Below are 21,025 nucleotides of genomic sequence, written 5' to 3' on the forward strand. Positions count from 1 at the left end.
TGTAACCTGGTAACTTACATAGAAGAAAAAAGATATAAGTGAGATATTTTAGATAATTGTTTATGTGGGCTCTTTCGTTGCAAAGGAGAGATTTACTCATTCTACCTCAAGAGACAGGGACAAAGTATAATGGTCTCTGGAATGACACTTATGGGAATAAAGAAAACAGGAATCTTGACCAGCTTTCTTCTTGAAACATTTAGAATCTAACTCAGAGTTCAAAAGAAGCCTCACAATCAGGAATCACAAGAACAAGAGTTTCCCATGGAGACTGGAATATAGCCTATGTTCTAAACAGGGAGTCAGGATTCTTCATGGCAGTAATGACTAGATTACGCCCTTGCTTTCTGACAGGTATTCTCTGTATGTAACTATATTCTACTACCATCTATTTTCACTGGTATTATGTTCAGAGTCTCAAGAGAGAGCATTGGGTTGTCCCATTAATCACCATAATCCCTAGAAGGCACAGCTTCAGAGGCTGTTGGTCTGACTAGATTGGCTGCCTTTGGGTTAGGCATACACCCTGGTAGAATTGTCTGTGGGTAGTGATGTGAGTGAGACATAGCCACCTATGCCTGAGGAACCTCCTAGAGTAACTTCCTCATTGGGGGCTGTGAATTGAGTGGTTTCCCTCTGAAGAGGACAATAGGCATGGCAGCCATGCTAAGATCTGGTGTGTCCTGTAAACTGATCATTTTAACACCTGCGGTCGACTTCAGGGAACCTTAGGCAGAAGAATGAGGAAGTCTTCCGCCTCCTCTTTGGGGAGTCATTTCGCTTGTAACGCTTTCTTTTTCTCCTCCATTCTATTCCATCTTCCTCCACACGTTTAGTGCCCTTAGCAGAGTTCCAGACGCCATTGCTACGCTTTCACCATCCTAGCTTCACAGCACATTTGTCTCATCTTCCATCTAATTCCCCCCCTCCCCAGAATCCTGTTTTCTGTGATAGTAATCAGTGAACAACAAACTAATCCACAAGAATGTTATCAACTAGAGACAGAGGGAACATGAGGTTGATAATCCTAAAACTGGGGAGGGGGGGGGGTCAATGTAAGAATTAAAGGCCAGGAAATCTTAATGGGGGTGTGGTGCCCAGCACTGAGGAAGAGAGCTACACATAATACCATACATACGGCCCCTTCGTCCACCTAGGTGTAAAGCATGCCTAGATGGGACACAGTGAAACCTATGAAGAAATCAACAAAACATCATAAAATCATTTGTGTTTTTATTCCTGAAGTGACTAGAAAACCAGTAACTTCAGCATTCATTAAAAGTCATTCATTTGGGAACGCAAGCTGGTGCAGCCACTCTGGAAAAACGGTGTGGAGTTTCTTCCAAAAACTAAAAATAGAACTACCCTACAACCCAGCAATTGCACTACTAGGCATTTATCCATGGACTACAAGTGTGCTGTTTCGAAGGGACACATGCACCCCCATGTTTATAGCAGCACCATCAACAATAGCCAAAGTATGGAAAGAGCCCACATGTCCACTGATGGATGAATGGATAAAGAAGATGTGGTATACATATACAATGGAGTATTACTCAGCAATCAAAAAGAATGAAATCTTGCCACTTGCAACTACGTGGATGAAACTGGAGGGTATTATGTTAAGTGGAATTAGTCACTCAGAGAAAGACAAAAATCATATGACTTCACTCATATGAGGACTATAAGAGACAAAACAGATGAACATAAGGGAAGGAAACAAAAATAATATAAAAACAGGGAGGGGGACAAAACAGAAGAGACTCATAAATATGGAGAACAAACTGAGGGTTACTGGAGGGGTTGTGGGAGGGGGGATGGACTAAATGGGTAAGAGGCATTAAAGAATCTACTTCTGAAATCACTGTTTCACTCTATGCTAACTAATTTGGATATAAATGTAAAAAAAAATGAAAAATTAAATTTAAAAAAGTCATTCATTAAGTCAATTATTGACTTGCTCTAAGATATTACTACATATCCAAAAACAACCCAATGGACATCTCACTTTTAAATCCATTATTTTCCCTCCTCACCTATTGTAAATTCTGTGAAATTAAGGTAAAAAAATTGCTTCATTGATCGAGCATTTAATAGAAACACTCAATGGAATATTAAAACTCTAATGGAAAGACCAAATATTCGACAATAATTATTTTTCAGATGCATATATTATACTTGTACAGTAGATAACCCAGTACTTCTGTTGAAAATTTGTATAATGGTTATTATTAATTTAGATTGTTAATCTATACACTTGTCTCCAAGATTTGAAGTTACTGTAAACAGAATAAGAGTTCATCCTCTGCATTGTCAGCAGAATTTGAGAGTGATCAAGGGGGGATAACAATGTGTGGGACAAGGGAGGGGCCTGTTATTCCATCACACACAGCATTTTTCAAATTTTCTTCAGGTTCCCATTGCCTCCATAGTATTCAGGCAAACTCAAAAGGAAAGGAACATAACCAAGCTATTAATGAACCGCTCGCTGCCTTGTGCTTTTTGTAAACACAAGTATAGATTCAATCATTAATCATTACATCTACTTCTTAATTTAAAAAAAAGAGGTGGATACGAGTATGGGGATATGTAATACAATAACTTATATAAATTATACAAGTTTGGGTTTGAATTCCACATGTACCAGCCATGGAGAAGTTGTTACAACCTCTCTGACCTTGGTTTCTTTACATGTCAGATTGGGATAATACTTGTCTGGTATGGTTGATATGGGATTAGAGATAACAGTGTATGTCAAGTGCCCGGCACATGGCAAGCCCTCCTAGTATTGTTCTTTGGAGAAGCGATAGGGTGAAGTGTTTACATTGAAAAGATATTCATATTCTCTGAGTTTGATGTTGCTTGAAAACCTTCTTTCCTGCCTGGTGGCCGACTTTCCCTTTTCTTATTGTTCTAAGAATATTTCTCCATTTGGCCCATTGTAAATAGTAACAATTGTTTAGTTGTTCCATCAGCAGAGAGAAGCCTTCCTGGAGCCTGGCTGACAGAGCTCCCTGTCTGATCTGTTTAACAGCTCTGGGGCTGGAGACAAAGCACGGTGCTCTCACTTCCTCCTCTAGGAAAAGAACAGCGTCCACCACCAAAATAGATCCTCATCATCTTGCAAACACCACCCAGAATAAATACAAAGGAAACGAGGGCAAAAATCTACTGTGGTGGGTATTGAGACAGAATTCTTCCCAAAATAAAATTTTTCAAAGCTTGGAGGAAGCAGTAATGGGTATTACAGTGCATGAATCATTGCTGTGCCAGTTCCAAATTATAGATTAGTAATTTGCTCTGTGCGAAAAGGTTCTATTTGGATTGCTCGAACATAGATATGCATTACATCTAGAGAAATATGCCTATGTAGCTGCATTGACAGACAAGGATAGCCAAGTCAAAAATCATAAGCACCAACTCACCTATGGAGCTTAATATAAAATTAGTTAAGATCTTGGCATTAAAGAGAATAATAAATTTCAACTCTCCCTTGTCCCTAGTGAAGCTTGAAATAAAAACCATGTGATGCTTTCTATATCTTTATACCTTTTAAAATTTACAGCCGGGTACAAATTAGTGATCAAGTTTGTGATAGTAGGGGAGAACCACCAAAGACAAACATTATGCTGTAAGAGTAAAAAGTATTTAACTTTTCAGTGAAGTGATTATTAAACTCAGTTATTTCTATCCAAAGAAGATAATGATCTTTATCAGTCATAAAATTTGCCAGCTTTTTTCCCTGTTGGCCAACTTTCCTATTGTCTGGAACTTGGACATTATCTAAAGCTGAAAAAAAAAATGTGAATTTTCATCCAAATTCAAGGCCAGTTCATTGATAATATTATTTGACAGAATCTGAAAGATGTCAGGTCATGTACGTTTTCAGACATAAAGTACTTCATTTGCCTACAAAAGTTGAATTTCTTCATTCAGGAGAAAACCAGTTTATGAGAAGGCAGCACCATAGCCTACTGTGATATTATTATTAAATATTGGAGAAGAAAAACATCTGATGAACTTTATAGTTCCGTTTCAGAAAAGGGAGGAAGTATTTCATGTAACAAATATGAAAGCCCATTATAAAGCTACAAGAATCAAAGCAGAATCAAAACAGACAGATCCCTAGAAAAGGATAGGGTTTAGAAGTAGATCCAAATATATCTGGGAGTAGATGTCATTGGGGAAGCCTGTATGATATTAATTATACATACAATTCAAAGTAAATGTAAATGGGATTGGGATAATTGGCTATACATAAACAAGAAAATAAAGTCAACTCCTGTCTTACAGCATATCCAAAAGTAAAATCCAGACATACTAAGAAACTAAATACAACACCAGGAAAACTATAAAGGTATTAGAGAAAAATTAGGAAAATATTTGTATAGCTATGGAATGAGGAAAGCTTCCTTTAGCACAATGGAAAACTGAAGGCAAATAACGAAATACATGTTTTTAAAAACAATTCATACCATAGATGGCAATGTAGCTTGTCTATAAAGGAAAAAATAGGAAGAATCAATGAAATAAATGTGTATAACTCTTGTGCCCTATGAAGCACAGAACAAATGATCTTCTAAGAGACAATATTCACAACACATATAAAACAATGGTTTCATATCCCCAGTACACAAAGAGCTCTTGAAATTAATTAGAAAATGAGAATAGTGAACTGGCAATTCACACCAGAGGAAATACAAAGGGCCAATAAGCCTAGGAAAAGATGTTTGAGTTCACATGAGTAATGAGGGAATGAAAATTGTAACACCTGGTCATTATGTAAGGGTGAAGGGGCTGTGTTTCTGCCAGCATGGTTTAACTTCAAACAACTCCTGACATCCAGTGTTGGTAAGATTTGGGGGTAATCAGTACTCCTGAATACCGAAAGTGGTTCTGTAAATTAATTGCTTCCATCCAAAAGTGGTCTTCCAACATTTCTTACGATATAAAAATGCACAGAAACTTTGTCTATGTTCTCAGTTCTGGGTATCAGTTATCAGACAGAAATACACTTGCTCTTAGCCAGAAGCCTGAGAAGCAATCAGACAGAACTAAAAATAAAGTATGTAAGCATAGGTACAAGTATGCTTATTAGAGGCAGAACCTTAATGAAGAATAAGGGTAAGAAACATACCCTTAATGGGTAAGAACATGGCCTCTCCAAACGGACTCATTTGCGTTCAAACTCCTAACTGGCTGTGACCCTGAGTAAGTTATTTAATCCTTATGTGTCTTAATGTTCTCATCTGTAAAAATGAAGCAATAATAATACCTATCTCATGGCGGTTTTTTAATATTAAATGAAATAGTGCTTAGAACATTATCTAGTAATTTAAAGATCATAATTAACATTGGCTATTATTATCATTTTTTGTAATAACAACAATAACCTGGACTCCATCAACAAGAAAAACAATTGAATGATGATACTGTTGTTCACATGATACTATGAAGCCATTATAAATAATGAAACGTATCTGTATGCATGTATTTGTCCAAAATATATAAGTCTTAAAAAAGTGAAATGTACAGCTTGGTATATTATATAATCCCAGTTTCGAAATAAAAGCAAAGTTAAATAATTCCCCTACAGATGTGCCTATTTTTGTGGTGAGATAATAATCTGACATATTGACCATAATTTTTTTTTTTCCTAGGAGTACATTTTTTACTTCTTTCTTCCCTTACTCCCATTCAAACCCTTGGGCTGCTCCAGACTTATCGTTTCCAATGACATATGCATAGACAAAAAAATCATCTCAGCAACCTATTTCCAGAAAGTCAAATTTGCAAACATTTGAGGGTTTGAGAGAAAGGGGTCTGTCCACTGCCTGCCTGAGATAAAAATACAAGCATATAAAACACTGTACAAGGATGCTTATGAAAGGTTGGAGAGGAGATGCTCCCAGCTTGGAGAGAGACAAGAATGTATTGAAAGGAGAGTGGTGAGTGCTGGAGGTGAGCCAGAAAGAGTGAGGTTGATGCCAGAAGCCACAGAGAGACCCTAGGCAAGTGGAAAATTACAGTGAGGCTGGTGGGATCTAAGACCAGAGGAAATCTGGGCCTCGGTTTCCGGGTAGAGGCCAAGGAAGCTGGCAAGAGTCCACAGAGGAAGTGGCTATAGTGAGCCGGGTCTGGTAGGGCCTCAGGCAGCCTGGCAGAGATTGCTGTGGCTTAGGCACAAAACTACCATGCTTGATGGGGTCTGACAACAGGGACCAACACATTTGTGGGAACGTGGCCAACGCCCAGATAGGATAAAGGATGTCTCAATATCAATATGGCTACCAAGGAGGACGCACTTCCCCTGTTCCACTTCCCACTCAGTTCCTCGGTACTATGGAAAACCCCCTAAAATGTAGACATCTCTACAGGAAAAGGGAATGTGTTTCATATTAACTGGGACTGAGAGGCCACCTAACTGATGGGTTGGAGCCTTGAACTAGAAATTAAATTAAAGAAAAATTGTTATATGTCTTCTTTACCAAAGTTATGGACTCACGTCAATTACTTGCATGTTTATACATTTAAATCTAGGGGCGCTTGGGTGGCTCAGTCGGTTAAGCGGCCGACTTCGGCTCAGGTCACGATCTCGCGGTCCGTGAGTTCGAGCCCCGCGTCGGGCTCTGTGCTGACAGCTCAGAGCCTGGAGCCTGTTTCAGATCCTGTGTCTCCCTCTCTCTGACCCTCCCCTGTTCATGCTCTGTCTCTCCCTGTCTCAAAAATAAATAAAACGTTAAAAAAAATTTTTTTTAAAAATATAGATAATTAAAATACAAATTGTGGAAAGTTATCCCCTAGAGGCAAGATACCATACAACTGGAAGGGGAAGGAGAAAATATTAGTTTTACTTTAGATACATAGGCAATACATAAACAGTTAAAATGAATAGACATCATTTTTGTAGGTTGATTGAAACGGCATCAAATACAAAGGAAAAAACAGAAAGGTCAAAATAAGTTTTTAGCAAATTATAAAAGACTCAAAATTATTAGGATCTCTGTACCTTGATTTACTAATTTATAAAAGGAGGGGATTGAGTTCAGCGATTTATATAATTCCTTCCTTCTCTAGAATTCTCAGAAGGCGGCGAATGTCCTGTTCTCGAAAAATGTACAAGAGCTATGATAGAAGAGAGTCATATTTGTGAAGGATTTTGGATAAGTAAAGATGCTTCTACGTTAATGCTCTAGAGATAAGGACTACAGGAACCACAGTGGAAAACCGGACCTGTTCCAAGAAACAGGGTTTTGACTGTCAGTCTCGGCCCTGCCAATTATTTTCTGTGTGACCTTGGGCAAGACAGTTTAATTAAATGCTTTGGGTTTAAACTCTTTAAACCTGTCTAAAGCAGTTTCCAAACCTGTCTGTTCATTAGAATAAGTCAAAGATTAAAAAAAAAAAAAATATGCATGCCATACACCCTGTAGAATGTGCACCTATGTCACCAAAAGACACGTACAAGAATGTTTTTCTGTCAAGTGCCAGATAGCAAATATTTGACAACTGTATGGTCTCCATTGCAACCCTACTCTGCCATTGTGGTGTGAAAGCAGCTGTAGACAATACAGAAACAAGTGAGCCTGGCCCTGCTTCAATAAAACTTTATTTACAAAACAGGAGGTTGACCGCCTACTGCATAGCGATGAAAACAAGCTGTAACTACAGGCCATAACATAGACGAATTTCACAAACATACTGTTAAGAGAAGCCAGATACAAAAGAACACACAATGTGATCCCATTTATATGAATCTGCCAAAATAGGCAAAAGAGGGCACCTGGGCGGCTCCGTGGGTTAAGCAGCAGACTCTTGATTTCGTCTCGTGTCAGGATTTCACTGTTGGTGAGATCGAGCCCTGCAGTGGGTTCTGCGCTGACAACACAGGGTCTCCTTGGGATTCCCTCTTTCCCTCCCTCTCAAAATAAATACACTTAGCAAAAGTAAGCGATGATGTTAGAAGTCGGAATATAGTCGTTATCTTGGGAGAGTGGAAACTAGTTCAAGCAATGACCAGTAGTGATTGTCTTCTGGACTGGGTTGCTCTATTATTGGATTTGAGACTCTGTTCGCTTTGTGAAAATTAATTGTACTGTATGCTTAACAATATTTACCTTTTTTTTTTTTTTTCTGGCATAAGCTTTACTTCAGTGAAAAGTTTACACACAAAGTAGGTATTTCAGGGTCTCCCTGTAAGAGTCTGGGACAGTCGGGCAGAGATTTGGCCGGAAATCTATCCTAATCCAGCCCTGAAGAGGTAAGTGACCTGCGCAAGGTGACATTATCGGCAGAGCCGACACAGAGCGAGATCTTAGCCATTTTGGGCGTGGGCTGAGTCAGATCTGCAGGAAGAGAGGACACCGCACCTGTTCTTGAGAATGGACTGATAATTAGCTAAAGGAAGCCAACCTTACCCTCCGGACTTCAACCCGAAGTGGTATTTGCACCTGAATATTCTCATCGGCTTCTGCCACCTGGGCAATATCCAGTTCAGGGCTTCAGGGACCAGCAGCATTTCTGGGAAACTGCCAGAAGGCTTTCAGAACTCAGCATGAGCACAGCAGCCAGCGTTCAAGGTGGATGATCTCTGCATTTTTTCCAGTGCCTGGTGGCTGCTTTTATAAGGGCACTGTGGTATAGCAGACACGACCTGAAGTTTGTGTTCAAACAGGTACAATTTCACATTCTGGTTTTATAGCTCAATGGCCAATTACTAAGCTTTATTCAGCCCTAATTTTTCTCACTGGCAAGAGGCATGGAATCATCCTTTCCACCCCCATGACAGGCAAAGGTATTTTTCCCTCTTTAAAAAAAAAAAATACTGTTTATTTTTAAAGGAAAGAGAGAGAGAGACAGAGTGTGAGTGGAGGAGGGGCAGAGAGAGAAGGAGACACAGAACCCAAAATGGGCTCCAGGCTCTGAGCTGTCAGCACAGAGCCCGACGCGGGGCTCGAACTCACAGACCGCAAGATCATGACCTGAGCCAATGTCGGACATTTAACTGACTGAGCCGCCCAGGCGCCCCATCTTTTTAAATTCAGTATTCACTGAGCCATCATTTATGTACCGAGCGCTGTTAAGCCTTTCGCAAGGATTATCTCATTTAATCCTTGTCAGTGAGGAAGGTTCATTTATGATCCTCATTTTATACGTGAAGATACTAGGAATTAGAGAACTTAAGTGACCTGGTCACAGTCACACAGTCAGTAAGAGGTAGAACAAATTTCCCACAGAGAAATTCTGACCGGGAGCCTAGCCCTTAACCACAATGACAATGTCTGGCATCTATCAATGTATCTGGTCCATGGACGGAATTTAATGATGTTAATTCCGCATTTCCTCTTTCCTCAAAGCACTATGAATGGGAACTGAGGCCTGGTCATCAGAAACTCTGGATTCTAGTGGCTTGGTAAATCACTTTTATTCCCTTACCAGTAGGATGAAGACATTGGATCAGGTAAATCTGACATGTTTCTTCTGGCCTGAACGAATTTGCGCTCTATGAACGCTTGCTCCAAACAGAAAGTGACTTCGAAATGTTTTTATCTTAACTTTTATGATAATTTTGCATTTGCTTCCATAATCTGATTTTGCTTTGACATTTTGAAAGTAGATACTAAAAGATCTACTAGCTGGCCCTCTCTCCATTTCACAGACGTTTCACCTACGTCGCCTCCCCCCCCCCCACCCCCCCATGCTACGGCTCCTGTTTGACGCTTTACTCCAGACACACCTCCCCTGTGACCGCGCATTCCACGTGGGCACCATAGAGGTGGCACTCTTGTCTTGGTTTGAAAAGCAAGGGTTTTTGTTCATTTCTTCGGGCCTCTGTATCTGCACCATTCTATTAATCTCCGCAATGTGGATGCTTCTGATACAGAAGCTCTCCCCGGACCTAACAGGAGTCCCTAAAACGCCTCTGCCACTGAACAGGTGATTCTCAATAAAACAGTCATTGCACTTTTCACATCTTCCCAACTTGGCAGATAACAATGGATTTTCTACATATTGAAAAGCGGCAATGGTCATGCCGTTAGTGGTGAGGGACCTGAAATAATAGAACTCTATCTCTGTGTGGGATGGTTTTTTTTAAAAAAATACTTTTAATGTTCATTTATTTTTGAGAGAGGGAGAGAGACAGAGCATGAGAGGGGGAAGAGAGAGAGGGAGGCACAGAATCTGAAGTAGGTGCCAGGCTCTGAGCTGTCAGCACAGAGCCGGACACGGGGCTCGAACTCACTGACCGTGAGATCATGACCTGAGCCGAAGTCAAATGCTTAACCGACTGAGCCACCCAGGCGGCCCCGTATGGGATGATTTCTTATAAAAGCCAAGTTGAAACTTATGTATTCAGATGTGGAAAACATTGCACCAACAACTAGAGGGCAGGAATGGTAAACTCACAGGATAAACTAAGGGTTGGTTCATATCACTTATTTCCCTACATTTGCCTACATCAAAAACGCAATTAATATTTAAGGGAAAATGGGTTTTGTGTAAGCCATTTACAGAAGTAAAAACAAAAGTTAATTTGAATAATAAGTCAGTATTTTCCTCTTGACACAGGATTAGCAGTTTCATTATGTAACATTTAAGATAAGTTGTAATTTATGGGATGTACATAGAAGCATTACATTAAAAAACAAATGCCATAAAAAAAACACTGTTAATATTGGAAAATACAATAGCCGGCAATGTTGAAAGATTTAGAATTCCAGTAATAAGAGTTTAGAATTCCAAAACGCAGAATAATTGTCATTTTTATTCCTTTGCTTAGTTTGGTTTTATTCCAAGAAGTTAGGAGACACGAAGCTAGACAGTATAGATGACAAGTCATGATGTGTATGTTTCCTGTGAGATAGGAAACGCTCTCAGACCCTGCACATGACTCCGCACAGTTTGCTTTTTGTTTTCAGTACATCCATATGCTTCTTTGTGCTTAGTTCTATGTATTGTGTCCAGATGAGACCGAGAGAAAACTGTAATAGGACAATGTGCTTGCAAAAGACAGTGTTCTTATAGGATCAATACAGATGCTTACCATGGAGTTATAAAGAGATATTCAGTATAAATAGTAAGACTGTTGTATCTTCACAAAAAAACTCATAATTTTTTTAGTTCCCAAATGCTAATGATTTCACACACACACACACACACACACACACACACACGATTGGTTTTCAAGTGATTACAGATTTTTTAAAAAGCGATCTCTCAAAATCAGTTTTAATAACGAGTACATTTTCAATTTGTGTTTCTGAGCTATTACCCATTTTGGTCATGTAGACCTTGTGAATTAATAATCCAGAATACTTTTTTTCAGCATTTTGACACCGATTCATCCTGCTTTTTATTTTTTTATTATTTTTTTAATGTTTATTTATTTTTGAGAGAGACAGAGACAGAATGCAAGTGGGTTAGGGGCAGAGAGAGAGGGAGACACAGAATCCGAAGCAGGCCCCAGGCTCCGAGCTGCAAACACTTAGCCCGACAACGGGGCTCAAACTCACAAGCTGTGAGATCATGACCTGAGCCGAAGTCGGACGCTGAACTGACTGAGCCACCCAGGCGCCCCCATCCTGCTTTTTAAATCTGCCTATCTGCAAGTGCCATGAAACTTTCTTCTTGAAAACTGACTGGATTTAGTTTAGCTGTCAGATTCCATCCAGTGCCTCCAAAGGTGTGCTCCTATAGCTGCAAGAAAGGAAAAAACAACATATATATATATATATATATATATATATATATATATATATACACACACACGTGTGTGTGTGTGTGTGTGTGTGTGTTTTATTGCAAAAAGTCCCATTTTTTTTAGTTTTGTTTTTAAGGCATATATGAGCCACTGGTTAAAAAGGTGGAAAGTCAGCCCCCAGCATTTGAAAAGAGAACTGAGGTGTTGGCAAGGCCAGAGTGGAGGATCCTTCCTTGCCTCTTCCAGCTTCTGGTATCCCCAGGCATTCCTTGACTTGTAGCAGCAAAACTCTAATCTCTACCTCTGTCTTTACATAACCGTCGTCTCCATTCTTCTGTCTTCATATGATGTTTTCTGTGTGTTTGTCTTCCTCTTCTTATAGAACAGTAATCTTTTGGGATTAAGGGCCCACACTACCCCATATGACCTAAACTTAACTAATTGCATCTGTAGCAACTTTTATTTCAGATAATGTCATTCTGAGACTCTGGGGTTAGGATGTCAACCCATCTTTGGGAGGAGATACGATTCAACCCACAACCTGCTTTAGCAGGTGCTTTCGATGCTGGAATTATAGCATGGATAAAGCAAAGTTCATGCCCTTCAAGTGCAAGGAGATGGACGTTAGACAAACAAAACCCAAGAATATCAGTTGGTGATAAGTGCTACATAGACCCTTATATAAAAGGGCACCTACTTAGATTGAGTGATCACAAAGATCACTCAAGGGTGACCTTTAAACTGAGGTCCCCACAAGAAGGCGGCAGCCATGAAAATATGGAGGAAAAAGAATTCCAGGCAAAGGAAATCCATGCTCCCAGGGGGGATAAAACCTGTTCCTGTTCTATTGCTCACAGCAAAGCCTGTCATCACAAATGGTTTTCTTTATTTCAACGAATCCATGTTTTACTTCAAAACTCATCTACCTACGGTTAGGCTTCTTGTAGGTAGTTTTCTGTCCAGTTATGGATAGATGGAAAAGCAACCCTAAGAATGGGAGTTTTCATGCTCTAAAAATATATATATATATCCCTCTTTAGTTTGAAGATGATATATTTTTGTTATGGGCTATGAGGCTATTTTTATAGTTTGACAGCTACTTTCCGAATATAACTGGAATATCATTGCAAAGAGTTACAGAAAATAGGGAAAGTATTCAAGCTAGGTAAGTCCTACTCATATCTCCTTGAAAGATACCAGATCTGATTTGCATCCACTCCTTCATAAAAGACATTAGTATCATTTATTAGACAATCATCCTCAAATTTATCTTTAAATTAGAAGTAATGTAGATATTGCCATTTTCACGAAATATGGCTATATTTCACCAAGGCCCCATTTTTCTAAAAATCCCTCTTTCCTTTTTAAATTTTAGGGTTCTGTAGCGTAGCGTCTAGTGATCAAAAGCTGGGCTCTAAGTTGTTTCATGTCAAGGAAAATGAAAACATTGCATGACAATGAAAAACTGCAGAGAAGGTTTAAGGGCCAAGAATGTTTCCACCTTTTTCTCTGTCAATTTTGGGTTTGCATTTTTAATACTCCTAGGAAGAAGATCCACATTAAAAATAGGGCACCTTTTTTCACCTCTGTTGTTTGCAGTCATAAACATATTTTCCTCACTGAATTATTAACTTTTCCATATGCCTGTCAATTTTTAGAAAAAGACCGAGAACTTGTAAAATCACACGTCAGAATTGTGATTCAGAGAGAGAACAAATGCATCCAGCTCCCAGAATAACCTCAGAACTGACCCAGTTGAGTCTCGAATAAGCTTTCTAGGAACATGGTTGCTTCACAGCAGCTTTCTATGAATTTCCTCAAACAAAACTTAAGGGTCAAGCATCTCTTAAGATAATTCAAAGTCTAAAACTGCACATCTTTTCATCATTTTTTTTGAGTGGGGGGGGAATATCATGATACAAATCCTTAAAACTTATTCAAATAAGGACAAGGTTTCCTATGAAATAAACATTGCAAGAAACTTATAGGAAGCTGACTCTTTTCTATTGTTATATTTTAAATAATTGCATTAGAAGAAAGAGTTTAGGAGATTGAACACAAAGTCAAGTGTACTCTATCCCTTTGGGTCATTCTAGACTAGCCTAAACAAACTAGACCAGCATTCACTCACTCATGGGATGGCAAAAGGTACCCGCCACTCTCTCCCTACCCTCCACCACCCCCACCCGTGATTTTTAGAGGCCTTAGACCCAAGCATTGGGTCCTGGCCCGGGGGGACAGGCACTATAAAGTCTGTAGCTTCTAACTGTGATCTACCAGGGCAGCCAGAAAGGAGGTCAGTTTGTATTCAGTTGGGTTTTCTGTTGCTTCTTAAAGTCCCACAGTGATGGTTTTCAGAGGTCTGAGTGAAATGCTGTTACCCTAGAAGAGTTAAATGAGTTATGAATATTTTATTAATACTAACTGGCCAGATAATTAAAGGAGACTGGAAGAGTTGAAGCTCACATGTAAGTAAGCTATTCTAAGTCCATTGTTTGTGGCTGCTGAGAATTACGATCTATTCTAGCCTATTCCAGTGAAAGGATATGGGTATGAATGTATTTCCAGAGATAAAAAGATGGGAGTCCAAAACATAGAGGACCATTTTTCTAAGACCAAGTGTAGCAAAGAAAAGGAAACCACAATTTACTCAGTGTCAAAACAAACACAATCTGCTGTTTTAGGGGGAATAACCTGTTGACACAGGGTGAAGGGGTGCTTTCCCACATGAGAACCACACCATATTGGCAAGCTTTTTCAGGGACCCAGGCTGCAGTGAGGCGTGTTCCTCCTTGAACCTTTCATTGCGCCATTCTGACTGGCTACCAAAGGTTGCCTGAACATGTCTATTCTAGTGAGTTCTATGCATCAGTAAGCCCTGAGAATATAGAAAGAGAAAAAAAAATTCACAGATACGGGTTGTTTTAGAAAAGTGGAGAAGAGAAGGAGGGAAGTTATAAGTCCTAGGATAACTTTAATACTCGGAGTCAGATATACCTGAAGTTTCCATACGTGTTGCAGGTTCAATTTATGTGGTGACACACACACCTTCTTCTTTCTTTGTTTACTCGTTCAGATTCTCCTCTTGATTCTCTCTCCCACTTGGCAATTTCTTCAGCTGGATTTCAATGCTGTGGTTTTAAAGCCGGCTGCTCTGACCTCGGCCGATTGGTTTAGTCATGATGGTTTCCTAGACGAGGACTACACCTAGTAGAGTAACAGATAAGATATTTCCAGGATAAACAACATTGTAGTGGAAAACACTAACTGGAGTGAATGGGTCCCGGCTTCTTGAATTTGGAACTCTACTCGGTTCAAATTCACCAAGTGGGTATTATCTTTCCACCGCATTTGACCCCAGAAGGTCCCGTAGTTATAGTTCAGAGAAAGCTGAACACAGTAATGAATATTCCCATTATAATCCAAGTGAGTCAGCTGCAGAGTCTGGGGGACAGGAGGCAGGAGGAAGAAGTCTCTGCTTCACATAAACGTTCTGAAATTCAAGATCTTTCCACCTTGCGGAGGGGTTGGAAAACGACAGTCCACAGGTCAAATCCGGCCCAATTCTGGAAGCTAAGCCAGACTTTTACATTTTTAAAGGGTTAGAGAAGCGACGGCAGCAATAGAGACCTTATGTACCCGAGAAGCCATAAGATATTCATCTCCTGCTTTACGGAAAGATTCGCTGACTCCTGATGTGAGCCTGCAAATCCCCTGGAGCGCGAAGAAAAGTGCTTCCCTGGGACCCCCCTGTAAGCAATCACTAGTGAGAAAAGAAGGTGGCTGCAGAGGATGTGGGGGAAGGTGTCAGAGCCAGGCCAGAGAAGGTATTTGCTCCTGGGGTCTGCATTCCACCGAACAGAACAAGATCACATGGTCTGCAGTTACCTGCAGGGGAGGGTCAGAAATACAGCCCAGCTCTGGGCCTAGAAGGAAAAGGAATCTGGTTGCTGAAAATGCAGGTGTTACAAGGTGCACAAGGTAAACGAATGAAATAGGCAGTTGTTAAAGTGTCGGGGAGAAGGCCAGAACACTTCAGACTGAGGTTATCGCAGTGATTTCCCAGGAGAGGTCAAACTATGACGGTCGGTCATCAAGAGGGTGGAAAAGGCAGGTAACTGGAATGAGATCATCAAAAGCACAAAGGTGGAAAGCGTAGGCTTGCCCAGGGAATCATATTTAACAGGGGAAGAGGCCCACAAGGAAGTTCTGACAAATATTCTTAGATTGTGCTCAGCTGGTAAAAGGCCTTGAGGGTCAGACAGGCAATACGTGTGGATGATAACTCTTCAAAATCATTCAATCAGGGATTCTTTTCTCTGGGTTTTTATGCTATTTTTTTTTTTTTTTTTTTTTAGTTTTTGCTCCCTGGCAGCCTTGTCTCCGAGTCTGGAAATTTCTGCATGTTGAGTTTCTTCATAGTTCTCTCTGGGCAGAGGCTACCTTCAGGAGATAGGAGTGTTAGATTTTCGAGATACGAAATTGAAATGAGAAAAATGGACTCATCTCTTTGGGGAAAAAAATCAAATTGGTAAATCATACATTTCCAAGAGTATGGGATAACGTTTAAACTCAGTCTAAAGAATAATAGTGATCACACAAGCACCCACTACCAGCATATGTAATAATAGAACATTGCCAGTATTTTTTTAAGTTTATGTATTTATTTTGAGACAGAGAGAGGGAGAGAGCACAAGCAAGGGAGGGGCAGAGGGAGAGGGAGAGAGAGAGAATTCCAAGCAAGCCCCGTGCTGTCAGCATGGAGCCCAATGCAGGCCTCGAACTCACAAACCGTGAGACCATGACCTGAGCCAAAATCAAGAGTCAGTCACATGACCAACCGAGCCACCCAGGTACCCCTCTATTGAGGTTTACAAACAACCATCTGATCTTTTCCTACAGAAAGAGATATGAAAATAGTTCTGAGAGAGGCAGAACATTTTACTTCTCCAACATTTCTTTACGTTTCTTTTCCTTTTTCCATTTCATGGGTAGGTTTCAATTCTGAATAATTAGCATACGTTTGCCTCATGAGAACAACCTGAGTTGCAAAACCTCATTCTTAAGCTTCTCTGCTTAAAGCAATGAGTTCCATAAATTATACATCTGTTACTTGATATGCATTTTCCAATAGGTAGTCTAAAGCCATTCCACATGAATGCTCATTTTCACATTAAAGATAGAAGATGCCTGGGAGCCTGATTTTCTAGAGGTTTTTTTTTTTTTTGTCCCCTCTTTTTAATTCCTTTTTTTCCCCCCAAGAGGAAAATACTCTTCTTTTGAAAATCTTATTTATTTCTGATGAGAAGCTTTATTTCTATCTTCAGAAACATCATTTTAGATTTGTGTAATCAGTTCAGCAAACTGCTTCTGAAAGTGATAAATAACTATCAAATTAAACTTGCAATTAAAGTTTACTAAAAATATAGGTTACTGTAATTTTGTTGGTGATAGAAGGACAGAAGTAGAAATGATTAATGATGATTACTAATTATGCAGCTGTGTTCAGAGCATAGAAGTCTACAGAACCACGGGTTTAACGCTAAATAAGGGCTTCCTCCTAGGAAAAACCTTTGTAGACAGGATCTAAATGCAGCTCATTTTAGTCAGTACTTAAACACCCCCAGCTCCTCCTATGGCTGAGCTTGACAAAAAAAAAAAAAACCCAGAAAAATCAAGTGCTACAGTAACCATCTCAGCTCTCCTTCCTTTTGTTGTTGCTTTTGTGTTGACTGTTAGGTCTGAGTTTAACATACTGCCATCGACGTGAGAAATTATTAAGTATTAGTAATGGTGAAAATAGGATCGTCTTGCAAAAACTCTGACTTCTCTCTTTCCTGAATCTTGGGTGACCTGTCCGGTATTTCAAATGAAAAATGGCTTATGGATGAGGCTAATGGAAATCGCTATAGAAGCAAATCACTACATACTTAACTTAGAAACCAAAGACCCGCAGTCTGATCACTTCGTCTGTAACTTTAAAATAAGAAAACTTACAAATGAGGTAGCCCTCAAAAACATTTTTTAGCCATATACTTTTTAAATTTTTTAAAATTATATATATATGTATATATTTAATGTTTATTTCTTTTTGACAGAGAGAGAGAGAGAGACAGAGCATGAGTGGGGGAGGGGCAGAGAGAGGGAGACACAGAATCCGAAGCAGGCTCCAGGCTCTGAGCTGTCAGCACAGAGCCCGACGTGGGGCTTGAACTCATGGATCAAGAGATCATGACCTGAGCCAAAGTCTGACACTTAACCAACTGAGCCACCCAGGTGCCCTACCGTATACTTTTTTAATTAGCATAAAAATAACATTTCCCCCTTTTTTTCTCCACTGCTGTAGAAAAATCATTATTTTAGGAAACACAGTTTTACAAATAAAACAGCAGAGATCTATAGAGGTTACGTGAAATTGTAACATTGCAAATCTAATTCTCTTATATCCCAGTAATGTATAACTTTCAGTACCCAATATATGAGCGAAAACAAACAAAAAACAAACAAACAAAAGAGAGAGAGAGAGCGAGAGAAATGGGGAAATGAAAAGAAGATAAGGGAGAGAAAAAGAGGGAGTGAGAAAAGAACCAGAGGGATAGAAGAGGATATTTTTGCTTTTATGAATGTGAAACAGAGGATACTGGCCGGGGAAGAAAATGATAATAGTGGTAGGAAGAGAAGAATATGAAACTATGGAAACATTCGTCACCTATTCAACATAGCTACTGAGACCACAACACTCTGGTTGTAAATTTGCAGGTATTTAACCTGACTGTTGAATGAGGGTGACGCACACGCCTTGCCTTCAGAGGTGGCTTGGTGTGATAAAATAGATAGAAAAAAAGACAGGTGCCTCTGTTGGAATCTAGTTCCACCACGGAAGTGCAGAGTGACCTTGGCCACGTTGCATAACTTGTTTACTCTCCTTTCCTCCTGTGAGAAATGGTGACAGAATATCCATCCACCCTACCCACCTCTCATCGGCGTTATCTGAAGACCTGATGAGATCATGTTTGTGTAAAAGCTCTTTGAAGCTGTAAAGCACCAAAGTAACATATAATGTGTGACCACAAGTAGACTGCTGTTCCTGTGCCTGGCAGTCCAAAGTCAAATACACAAGGAAATGGAAGACATGGGTTACACCATTCTTTTTAAAATTTTTGTTTTGAACTTTTAAAAAAAAATTTTTAATGCTTATCTATTTTTGAGAGAGAGAGAGAGACAGAGAGAGAGTGGGGGAGGGACAGAGAGAGAGAGAGAGAGACAGAATCCGAAGCAGGCTCCAGGCTCCAAGCTGTCAGCACAGAGCCCCGTGAAGGGCTCAAACCCATGAATCCGTAAGATCATGACCTGAGCCAAAGTGGAATGCTCAACTGACTGAGCCACCCAGGCAACTCTGGGTTACACCATTTCTCAGAAAAATGCAGCTTATCCATAGCCGGATGCATAAGACCACCTTTGAGATTATCTGAGGGCTTAATATTAAGCAACAGAGTTTAAGCAATTTTATTTTAATCTCATAATCATAAAAATCTGTAGCTTTTCTTTCTTTCTTTGTTTCTTTTTTTTTTTTTTTTTTTTTTTTTTTGACAAAGTGGTTCAAAGAGGCGTGGGGGGAAGGAAGTTGGATATTCACTTCTGCAAAGTGCTCTCAGGGGACCTCTGTCATTTGGCTCCCAGTGACAAAGCACTGGGAGACGCCTGCAGGGGACAAAGTTCAGGAAGGACCTGCATCTGTCTCCCCTGCCTTGTCCTGCGTGATGCAGAGCACATTGCAGAGCTGGAGAAAGAGCATCAGCCAACAGAGAGAGAGAGAGAGAGAGAGAGAGAGAGAGAGAAATGCACCTGACAGCTCTCTTGCGACAACCAGCCCAGCGCCTCATGTCAGAGCCGGCCAGTTAGTGGTGGCGGACGGGACTGATGACATTAGGACAAGCGCGACCGGGATCAGAACTGCTGACGTGCAGCCTCTGGCTTTTGACAGAAGCTATGACTTCTGGGGCTCCAAAAAGGAAATAGACATTTGGAAACAAACATGACAAAAGTTTTTCCCCTTCAACTGCTCAGCATGTGGTACTGAATGTTGGAGAATCAAAAAAAAAAAGAAAAAAAAAAAGAATTTATTGCTTATTCTCTTTGGGCTCTTAGGGCTTATCAAGTGTTCTATCACATTTTTATAAAATACAGCCTTCGCCTAAAAGCTTTGTTTGCGCAAGGGTGTGTCCAGTCCACGGGTGGAAAATTTCCATAATTCTTTCCACTCTCTACTATGTTTCTCCCTCCTTCCTTTGTTCAGTTGTTCAGGGTCTCTGTCCATTGTGATCCTAACATGCTTTAATTGTAAGGATCAACTTTACTTGAGATTTTAAAGCATCAAGGACCAAAATGGTGGGGTAAAAAGATTTGAATTCTTTTGGATAGGACCAAATATTTGCCAAATGTCTATACAAAGAGAAAATGTGACTCTTTTCTTACTTTTTCAAACATCCAAGTGTCTTTGTTAAATAAATATTCAGCCAATACTATGTCAAAGACACCACATATCTTTTTTTTTTTTAATCCTTCAATTCAGCAAATTAGCCAGGATGACCCATCATGTCACTACAATGGTGGCATTGTTTGTGCACTTAATATCATTCCCACTTGTGATCTTCCCCGATTCCTGTGTCTGAGGCAGGTGTTGAGAGTTAATTGTGTGATGGAAACTTTTAGGAATGCCAGCACTAGTGGGTGGACGAATATCTTCACCAAGAATTCATAAATTGGCTTGAGATAAGGAAGGACGATTTGAAAACCCTCTTTCCCTTTGTTTCATTTGCACTGTCCTTTCCTTTAGCTGTTCTCTGTTGTGAATTCTGTCCTGCAATTCCCTGCAAACCTATCACGTCCCACACACTCATACACACACACTCTTTCCTTGCACAGAGCAATCATCTCACCATTTTCTGAGAGAAAATCATAGATTCATATGGTAAGAGGCAGAAGTTGATGTCAGCTCTCTCTTGGACTATAGACTTCAGAAACAAGAGAAAGAGTGCTGTCTGCACAAGAACACTTCCACAGATTGGGGCAGTCAATTCTCTCCTCTTCCAGGAACAGTCCATTCTGAAACCACAATGATCATTCACCAGCGCCACGATAAGCAGCATTCCAGGCAGCTTTGGAGAGCAAATTCTGAGACTTTCTTTTCATTAAAATGCAAAAGCATATTACAACTGCATTGGCCTGCAGCACACTTTTTAACTTAAAAGCAAATTCTAATTCTTTGAAGACAAAACATTAAAAAAAAAAAAAAACTCAAACCTAAGCAAACTTTAGTCTCTT

Source organism: Panthera leo, chromosome B2 (genome assembly GCF_018350215.1).
Source record: "Panthera leo isolate Ple1 chromosome B2, P.leo_Ple1_pat1.1, whole genome shotgun sequence".
NCBI lineage: Eukaryota > Metazoa > Chordata > Mammalia > Carnivora > Felidae > Panthera > Panthera leo.